We start from the raw sequence: 9,486 nt of genomic DNA, 5'->3' as shown, positions 1-9,486 counted from the left end.
ATAATCTGTGCTTCTGTATGGAGAGGTGGGTGCGTGTTCCTCCCCAGCCCATTTTTTCTTTCCTTATTTCCTTCCTTTCTTTTGGTTTCGGGGATTGAGCCCAGGGCTGCCCTACCCCTGAGCTCTGTCCCCAGTCCTTTGAGGCAGGGCCTCACTAAGTTGCTGAGGCTGGCCTCGGTTTTTGCAATCTTCCTGCCTCAGCCTCCCGAGTCACTGGGATCACAGCGGGGTACCCCTGCGCGGGCTCCCAGCCCACTCTCTCCACAAGTGACAGCCTTCCATGTTCACTGTTGTGCCCTTTTAGCACATTTAAAATCTTTTCTTTAAGATTAATAAGACACAATATTATGTTTATAAACAGGCCTCAAAACACTATCAATATCTTTTTTTTTTTTGTAACCAGGACTCAAAGAGGGGAGAAAAGTGAAATAACAGACACTATAGAATTTCACATCCTCTTTCTTTTCCAAATCGTCTCTGGTTAAGTGGCTTTGGAGGGCAGAGACTGGGGCAGAGGGAGTGGCTTTGCGGCCACCTAACTGCGGGGAGCCACAGCAGAAGGGAGCTTGCCCCCAATGACAGCCAGGGTCACATCACCAGGCTCCAGAGGGAGACACTGCCCACCCCCCGCCTGGCCCAGGGTTATTTGTGTCCATCCCAGTCACCAGTTGTCCTGGCTGCCCTGTCATTCGGGACCCTCGGACGGCAGAACTGAGCGTGGGGTGTGAAGCAGGCCCTCCTGTGGTGTCCTGTGGTGTCCCTAGTGGGAGGGCCGCAGAAGAGCCCCTCACCTCACCAGCCGCTCCCACGCCTGCCTCCCGCCTGTCCCGAGTGTCCCGTGTAGGAGGCGCAGGCAGAGGGATTAGAAGGGAGTGGTGGGCGCCTGGGGTGTTTCTGAGCATGGCCCCCAAACCCATTTGGAGTACCCCAGGGTTAGGGTCACTGAAGTGGCCGCCCCTCTGTGAAACTGCATCCCACCAGCCTGAGTGGTCCAGGCAGGGTCCAGTTCCAGGACTGTCACGACAGCCAGATGGGCCCTCAGGCTCTCGTCAACCCCTGGGGGCATTCTGGTCACCACGGAAGCCAGGCCCCTTGCCTTTCTTGTAATGACATCGCTGGACAGCATCCCACCGGTTCAGAAGTCCTGCTCAACTTGGAGAGAGGCTGAGAGTAGGTTGGGGTCTCCGGGGCCACAAGGCTGACCTGTTGACCCAGTTTCTGGTCAGGATCCCAGAAAAGGAAAAAAATACCAGGATTCACTCATTTGGCAGAGGAGCTGGACCCTGTGCTCAAGGCTGAGAGTAAGGGACTGCAGAGCTGCGGGTCCATGACCACAGGGATCTTCAGTATAGACTGATCCAATGTCCCTGTTGTCCAGATAGGGAGACTGAGGCCAGAGAGGGGAAGCAACTTTCCACAAGTCACACAGGATTCCAGAATCAGGATGGGAGGGTCTCAGGTTGGATTTCCTGGAGCAGGTCCTGAGTCCAGAATCAGTGGACGTGGTTATCTGGGATTATTGGCCCAAGGAAGCCGGCAGGGAGTGGGGAAACGGGCTTGGGATGCAACAGGGGCCAACAAGACGGGTGGCAGGCCAAGCAGCATGGGAACAGGAGCTCTGCTCTGGGGCGGCCTGGGGCACCCTCAACCCTGTCCCAATCCAGGGCCGGAAACTACAGCGCCACGTGACGGGCTGCCCAGGAGGACGGAGATTCCAGGCCCTTCCAGGGCTCCCTCAGAGCACAGGCCACGCAAGTCCTGGCAGCCCAGGGCCGTCCTCCAACAAAGGGGTGCCAGCGCTGGCCCAGCGGGGAGCGCACTGGGAGAGCTGTGCCCAAAGGTGGAGCTGGGGGGTTGGGGGGAGAGTGGAAAGTCAACCTCAGCTGCACCAGAGGTCATCCAATCATCTGCTCATTGTGGGAGGAAGGAAACCAAGCCCAGAGAGGGCAAGTGATTTGTGCCAGGCTACACAGCTAGGTCACGGGAGGGCCGGGGCCGGGGTTGACCCGACACCAATGGCTTTTCCATCATACTCAGATGTTTCCGCCGCTAAGCTGCCGGGAATAAGGTGTCCAACCAGGAAGGTGGAAGAGGACACTCTGAAGCCAAGAGGAGGTGGGCGATGCCAGGACGCTCCCTGGCAGGTCTGACTCCAACTGATGGGCCGGCTTGAGCAGCAGCTGCCTTCCAGAGAAGCTCAGAGAACTCGGGAGACCTGGGGCTCCTCCAAGCGCACGGCCCAGCGTATGTGCAGAGGCCAGGAGGCAGCAGCGGTACTGGAGCCTAGAGCGGTCAGCTTTGCCCTGGACCTCAGGGCTGACCGGAAGGGAAGGGCAGTTCTCAAATTAAATAACACACGTCCTCTCCGCTCCATCTGCCAGGCCCAGCCCTCTTCACCTGCCTTCTAGACCATTCCGAGGCCCTGTGCACCTCCTGCCTTCCCCTGCACAACTGGGCAGGGCCTTGGGCTCAGGAGAGGCCTGTTCTTGGTTTAATATTCTGCTGCTGCTTCTGTCTTGAAGTTCCTAATCATTTGTGAATGAGCATCCCACCTTTTTTGGGGGTGGTGGTACTGGGGATGGAACTCAGGGCCACTCAACCACTGAGCCCGTTCCCAGCCCTTCTTTATATTTTATTTAGAGCCAGGGTCTCGCTGAGTTGCCTGGCTCCTCACTGTTGCTGAGGCTGGCTTTGAACTCACGATCCTCCTGCCTCGGCCTCCTGAGTCACTGGGATCACAGATGTGTGCCACCACACCAGGCTTAGAGGTTCTTACAAAGCACAGAGGACAGATGTTGGAAGGTCAGGGACAACCTGGGCTGGGAAGGAGTCAGGGACTTGCTACGGCAGGAGGTCTGGAGCCCTGCGGGGCACGTGGAGGAGGCTGTGCCACTGGCCTGTGCTACAGAGAGCTGGAACCCGGGAGGAGGAGCTGCCGGGGGAACAGGGACTGAACGTCCCACTTCTCACTACTCACCACCTCCAGTCGGCGCCTCCCCAGGCGAGCCCCACAGGATGCCAGAGCACAGGAGCCCAAGGAAGGCAGTCTCGGGGGTCCACCCCCCAGAAACGGAAGGGCTGAGAAAGGCTGAGATGGTAGTGGTGACTGCTGCCACACCGTCTGCCAGGCACAAGGCCAAGCACCTGGGCAGTGACGTGAGCCGTCGCCCCATCTTCTAGACGAGGAAGAGCAGAAAGGTCCCAGCCAGAGGGGTAGGACTGGCCTCTGAGCCCTGGGCTGCCCACAGCAAGTGCAGGTCTTCCCTGCCGGGCAGGGAGCCTCGGTCCTGGTCGCCTGGCTTGCAACACTCACTGTACTGTCTGCACCCGCGGCAAGCTCCCTAGCACAGGGACATGTGGCACCCGCTGTCTCTCCCGCACCCAGCAATGGAACGAGCACCTGGTAAGTATTTGCTGAATGAACGGATAGAAGAGGCTGCCTCGCCAAGCCCCTTCCCAGAGCTTTTCACTGCGCTGACAAGAACCGTTAGAGGAGGAAAGGTCACTGCCAGCTCACGGTTCCAGAGGCCTCAGTCCATAGACAGCTGGCTCCATTCCTCGGGGCTCCAGGTGAGGCAGGACATCATGGCGGAGCAGTGTGGCAGAGGGAAGCAGCTCACATGGTGATCAGGAAGCAGAGGAGAGGGAGGGAGAGGGAGAGGGAGAGGGGGAGAGGGAGAGAGAGAGGGAGAGGGAAAAGGAGAGAGGGGGGGAGAAGGAGAGGGGGAGAGGGAGAGGAGGAGAGGGAGGGGGAGAAGGAGAGGGGGAGAGGGAGGGGAGAGGGAGGGGGAGGGAGAGAGGGGGAGAGGGAGAGGGACAGGGAGAGGGGGAGAGGGAGAGAGGGAGAGAGGGAGAGAGGGAGGGAGGGAGAGAGGGAGGGAGAGAGGGAGGGAGAGAGGGAGGGGTAGGGAGAGAGGGGGAGAGGGAGAGGGACAGGGAGAGGGAGAGAGGGAGAGAGGGAGAGAGGGAGAGAGGGAGAGAGGGAGAGAGTGTGTCCACTGCCAGATACCAAATATATATCCCCCCAACCACACCCTGAATGCCCACCTCCTCTAGCCACACCCCACCTGCCTTCAGTCACCACCCAGTTAATCCCATCAGGGGATTGATTCTCTGATTGGGTTAAGGCTCTCATAACCCCACAATTTCTCCTGTAAACCTTGCATTGTCTCACACATGAGCTTTTTGGTGACACCTCACATCCAAACCGTAACATATAATTATTATTTCCCTTCTCTTCTTTTTTCCCTACCTGTGTTAGTCAGCTTTCCAACACTATGACAGAATACCAGAGAGAATCAACTTAAAAGGAGAAAAGATTTTCTTTGACTCACAGTTTCAGTCACAGTCCCTTGGGCCTGTGGTGAGGCAGAACATCATGGGGCGAGTGCAGGGTAAGAGACAGGCCCAACTCACGGCTGCTGGGAAATGAGAGAGAGAGGGAGAGAGAGAAAGGCGTGCATTACCACCTTTCAGGACAAATTTCCAGCGACCTCACCTCCTGTAACTGTGCCTCCACCATCTCCCGACAGCATCTGAACTGGGAACCAGTCCTTTAGCATGGGCATTGGGGACATGAAGATCAAAACCACAGTACTGCCCTCGGATCCTTCTCAATGACTAAGACTGCTCTGAGGGCTCTATTTCCCCCATGTCCCAAAGGCTCTGGGACTCCCTAGGCCCACTCCTAGGGGTGGGGGTGCAGGGCCCCTGCCCCCAAGCCACAGCCTAGTGACTAAGAACATGCTCTTTGGAGCCAGACCAGCTAGTGCACAGTGGGGACAGTGGTGGAGGGGATACTGATAAAGCTGGTGTCACAGGCCACCTTGGTCACTGTTGCCCTCAACGTGTCCTTCTGTCCAACCACAGCAGCGGTGACCAGTTCTGCGTGGAAGACGGTCAGCTTAGCCAGGGTGCAGCTGCCTAGCTCCTGGCCTGGCGTTCCCTCGTTGTGCTCTGGCTCCTGTGTCCTGGGCCCTCTCTGAAATCAAAGCATGAGATGTCACCGGACTCTGTGTGGCGTCCATCTCTGTCCCTTGGGTGAGCATTGGCCCATGAGAGACAGGAGCTGGTGGATGTGCTCTTCCCATTTCTCCCCTTGGTCCCACCAGCCTGGGGTACAGTTTGTGACTTCTTAAAGGATACTCTGGTGGGATAGCGCCTTCATTCAACAGTGCCCAGTGGTGGCCACCTGGGTGACACGCTCCTGCTTCACTCCCCTGGCCCCAGGCCCCCACCCCTGCTGCTTCCTAGTGAAGGACTGAACCTAAGCCCTTCACCTCAGGCGTTGGGGCTTGGAGATCGAGGCTAAGACAGACATCATCCCCCTCTTAGGCCTGTCACAGGGAAATAAGCTCATTAGCATAAGGACCCAGCTCAGGCTGGCTGTCTCCCCCGTCGGGTCTCCCCCTCCTTCTTCCCCACATCCTCACCAGTCACTCTCCTGACACATCAGAACCCGCCCTGCCTCTGTCCTTCCCCATGGCCACCACCACCTGGCCCAGGCTCCAGCTCCCCCCCTGGACCTAATGCCAGTCACGGCGACCTGCTAGAGTGCCAATGCGTCCTGCTCCTGCTCTGCCTCAAACCCTCTGGGTGTGCCCAGGGCTCCTCACACCTGGGTGCAGCCCCTGCCCCTCCTCTGCTACACAGCAGCTGCCACCCTGGGACGGCCCCTGCCTAGGATCTCCCAGCAAGCCCCGGGCCCTCTCCAGGGCCCACAGGAACAGGCTGCGATGAGGGAGCACAATATGATCCTGTAACCCAGCAGCTCAGGAAGCCGAGGCGGAAGGATTGCAAATTTGAGGCCAGCCTGGGCAATTTAGGGAGACCCTGTCTCAAAACAAAAGAATAAGAAGGGCTGGGGATGTGACTCAGTGGTAGTGTGACCCTGGGGTTCAATTCCCTTTGCTAGAAAAAAGGGAAGAAAAGAAAGAAAGAAGGAGGTAGTCTTCAGTGTTTAGTTTATCTTCTTAATTAAGGAGTCTTTATGTATTTATAGTGGCACTGGTGACCACTGGTGACTGAATTCAAGGTGCTCTGTCACCCTACCACTGAGCACATCCCTGGCCCTTTTTATTTTATTTTGAATCAGGGTCTCCTGCCAGCCAAAGTCATGGGTTCTCTGACTACAGGCCACCAAATGCCGCAGTCTGGCTGGGCACAATTCAGGAGCCACTTGTCAAAAGAAACGAACTTTATTTTTAGAACCACACACTCCAAACCACACGGCTCCTCAGGAAAAACCTTCAGAGCCCAACTGCCACCACCGGCTTCCCACAAGCCTCTCAACCTCCCCCATTCCTCCTGCTCTTGAGGCCGATTGGCTGGGTCTCCTGGGCAGAGCCAAAAAAAAAGTCCCCCAATGAGCAGCTCCGTGGTCTGAAAGGGTGGGGAAACAGCCCAATGAGCATCACTGCAGAGGAGCCAATCAGTTGGCAGCTAGAATTTTGCTGGGGCTGCTGTGAGCCAATCATCAGCGGGCAGCTGGAAGTTTGCTGGCAGCTAGAAGTTTGCTGGGGCTGCTGTGAGCCAATCATCAACTGGCAGCTGGAAGTTTGCTGGCAGCTGGAAGTTTGCTGGGGCCCCTTCGATTGTGGCTCTCAAAAGTCTCCCTAAATTATGGCTGCTGTCAATCCTCTTTTCCTTGAATTGTCTACTTATGCCATTACCAAGGCTTCATGATTAGCAGAACATACTTCTCTGCCCTGGTGAAGTTAGTTTGGGCCATAGGATTTGCTTTGGCCAGTCATCTAGAAAGAAGTTCTATTATTTTTTTTAATTTATTTTTTGTTACTGTGGATTGAACTCAGGGGCACTCAACAACTGAGCCACATCCCAGCCCTTTTTACCTATTTTATGTAGAAACAGGGTCTCCCTGAGTTGCTTAGCACCTTGCCATTGCTGAGGCTGGATTTGAACTTGTGATCCTCCTGCCTCAGCCTCCAGAGCTGCTGGGATTCCAGGCAGGTGCTACTGCACCCACTGGAAAGAGGTTTTAAATCTGCTCACGTGGTTTGGTTTATCTCTTGTACTCCTGTGATCTAGAAGAATATATTGAGAAGAATATATTCCCAATGTAAGGCTGGTGTGTAGGTCAGCAGTAGAGCACTTGCCTGGTATGTGCAAGGCCCTAGGTTCCAACCCCAGCACTGAAAAACAAAATAAATCAATAAAAAGAATATAACCCAGGGTAGCCCCTGGTCCAAGGAGAATGTGGAGCTATAAGGAGGAGACTGGAGCCCCACCAAAGCTTGAAACCTCTGACCCGGCAATGAGGAAAATGAACATTTAGTGTTATAAGCCATTGAGACTTAGAGGATGTTTGTTATGCAGCATTACTGCAGCAAGAGCTGACTGACAAATCATTGCCAAACTCAGCACAGTCCTGGGCTAAAAAAATGGTTATTGAATAAAGAAGAAAATAAGTTATTTGATCCAAAACATTTGCAGTGTGAGTCTGTTCAAGCCACTGCGCCTCTCAGGACGTGTGTTACCTTTTCTTTGCAGGGTTGCTGTGAAGACTAACTGACTAACTAACTAACATGGGCAAATATCATCCAGCACTTTGTGCTAAATAAGAGATGTTTTTCTCCCTCCTTCTCTGATCCTTGATATCCCTAAGTGGGCTCTTAAGTTATTAGGGGACAAAGGAGGCTGAGATGGGGGAGCAGTGGGAAGACAGAAGAGCTTACAGTTGAGGTGGCGCTTCAAAGTCCTGCTCTTCTTCATTTGGTTTCCTTTGTCCCCGGGAATTCGTCCCTGAATCATTGCCCCAATCATTTTTCCTGGCCCAGGGAAGAGGATTTTTCCGCATCCTGGGCTGGCTCAGTGGCTTCCTGGCCCGGGAAGAGGACAGGCAGCATTCTCCCTCCTGGAAGCCAGCTGCTAAGAAGTCTTCCACAGCGGCCCTCTGAACCGACGTGTGGGGAAGCCCCAGCTGCTCAGGAGCAGGCAGAGAGGCCACTAGAGGCACCCACATGCCACTCCTGTGAGTAAAGCCTTGGGATTCTGCAGCCCAGCCCTCCCACCCACCCCCGCCCAGTTGCCAGCTGACTACAGCAGGGTGACAGGTGTCAGTGTTGCCATACGAAGCAGAAGCAGAGGCCCCTCCCCGCCCCATCTAGCGCACCACAGAATCATGAGAAACACCGCATTTTTGTCACATCATTTGGTTTGGGGGTGGTTTTCTTATGTATCGGATAAACTAATGCATAAAAGAAATTTTATAATTGTATACGTTATAAATAATACACAATATATGTATCATTGTTCTTATTTATTTATTTTAGGTACCAGGGATTGAACTCAGGGGCACTCCACCACTGAGCCACCTCCCCAGCCCTATTTTGTATTTTATTTAGAGACACTGAGTTGCTTATTGCCTTGCAGTTGCTGAGGCTGGCTTTGAACTTGCGATCCTCCAGCCTCAGCCTCCCGAGCCGCTGGGATTACAGGTGAGTCCACCGCGCCAGGATCATTATTTTTATTTTTATTTCTGAGCCATTTGAAAGGAAGTGGGCAGAAACCATGGCTCTAAATCTTTGGAATCTCTGATGAATAAAACTTCATTTCACAAAACCACAGCCACAATTGTTGCTCAGATTTTTTTTCTCCAATTTTGTTTCTTTTTTTATTCTTGGACTAAAAGGTAGAAGAAGAATGAGGAATTGAATCATAGATAATATGTACATTTTTTTTTCCCCAGTACTGGGGATTGAACCCTGGGGTGCTCTACCACTGAGACACATCTCCAGACTTTTCCTGTTCCTTTTTTGTTTTTTTTTTTTTTTTTTGGATTTTGAAACAAGGTCTATTAATTTGCTCAGGCTGGCCTCGAAACAGCCATCCTGCCACAGTCTTCCCGCCACTGGGACCATAGGATGTACCATGGCACCTGGCCATACTTTCCCTTATTACTGTTTACTATTTCAGAATTATCTTGGCCTTTTGCATTTAAAGTTCACCTTTATTCCTGTTTTAATCAGGGAGGGCTGCCCTCTTTGCCCCGTTGTCCATCTTGGAAGAGGCATGTGGTGGGACAAGGAGGACAGTGAAGGAAGCGCGTGCCCCCTTCCTAGCCAGGCAGATTCGACAAACCCCACAAAACCCAAGGATGCCCCCACCTGCATTCCTGTCTTCTCTGACACAGATGACCACAGCTCACATACAGTAAATGCCTACTGTGCCGCAGACACTGTGAATATTGTCTTAAATAAACCTTTGAACCTCCCTCCGGGCCACCCTTTGAATTATGTAGAGCAGGACTGTATTATGAAGGCAGGATAAGATACTGGTTTTTTCCTACATTTTTTAGTTGGTGCATGTAGTTAGACGTATTGATGGGATTGGTTGTTACATACTCATAGGCGCACACAAAATAGCAACATGATGTGGCCACTATCACTCCCCAGCACTTCCCCCCTCCCTCCCTAACTCCCACCCCTTGGTCCCTTTCCTCCACTGATCTCTTTGATTTTTTAGGGG

At 53.7% G+C, this 9,486-nt stretch overlaps 2 long non-coding RNA genes across 3 annotated transcripts; one reads left to right on the top strand and one right to left on the bottom strand.

Moving 5' to 3' along the window:
• Positions 1-443: 443 nt before the first annotated feature.
• LOC144375498 (uncharacterized) lies at positions 444-7,996 on the bottom strand. 2 transcript variants are annotated; one of them, XR_013435498.1, is made up of 4 exons: positions 7,695-7,996; positions 4,826-4,981; positions 4,335-4,421; positions 444-3,615 (listed from the first exon to the last, which is right to left on the bottom strand). It is a non-coding gene; the product is annotated as an uncharacterized LOC144375498 (long non-coding RNA). The 2 variants fall into 2 exon arrangements; XR_013435497.1 differs by having other exon boundaries at positions 4,335-4,418; positions 7,695-7,990.
• Positions 3,943-8,807, top strand: LOC144375499 (uncharacterized). The gene is made up of 3 exons (XR_013435499.1): positions 3,943-5,040; positions 7,797-7,990; positions 8,292-8,807. It is a non-coding gene; the product is annotated as an uncharacterized LOC144375499 (long non-coding RNA).
• Positions 8,808-9,486: the final 679 nt, after the last annotated feature.

Source organism: Ictidomys tridecemlineatus, chromosome 1 (assembly GCF_052094955.1).
Source record: "Ictidomys tridecemlineatus isolate mIctTri1 chromosome 1, mIctTri1.hap1, whole genome shotgun sequence".
Classification (NCBI taxonomy): Eukaryota; Metazoa; Chordata; class Mammalia; order Rodentia; family Sciuridae; genus Ictidomys; species Ictidomys tridecemlineatus.
Note: the sequence above shows the minus strand (reverse complement) of the source record. Positions and strands in the feature narration are given on the sequence as shown.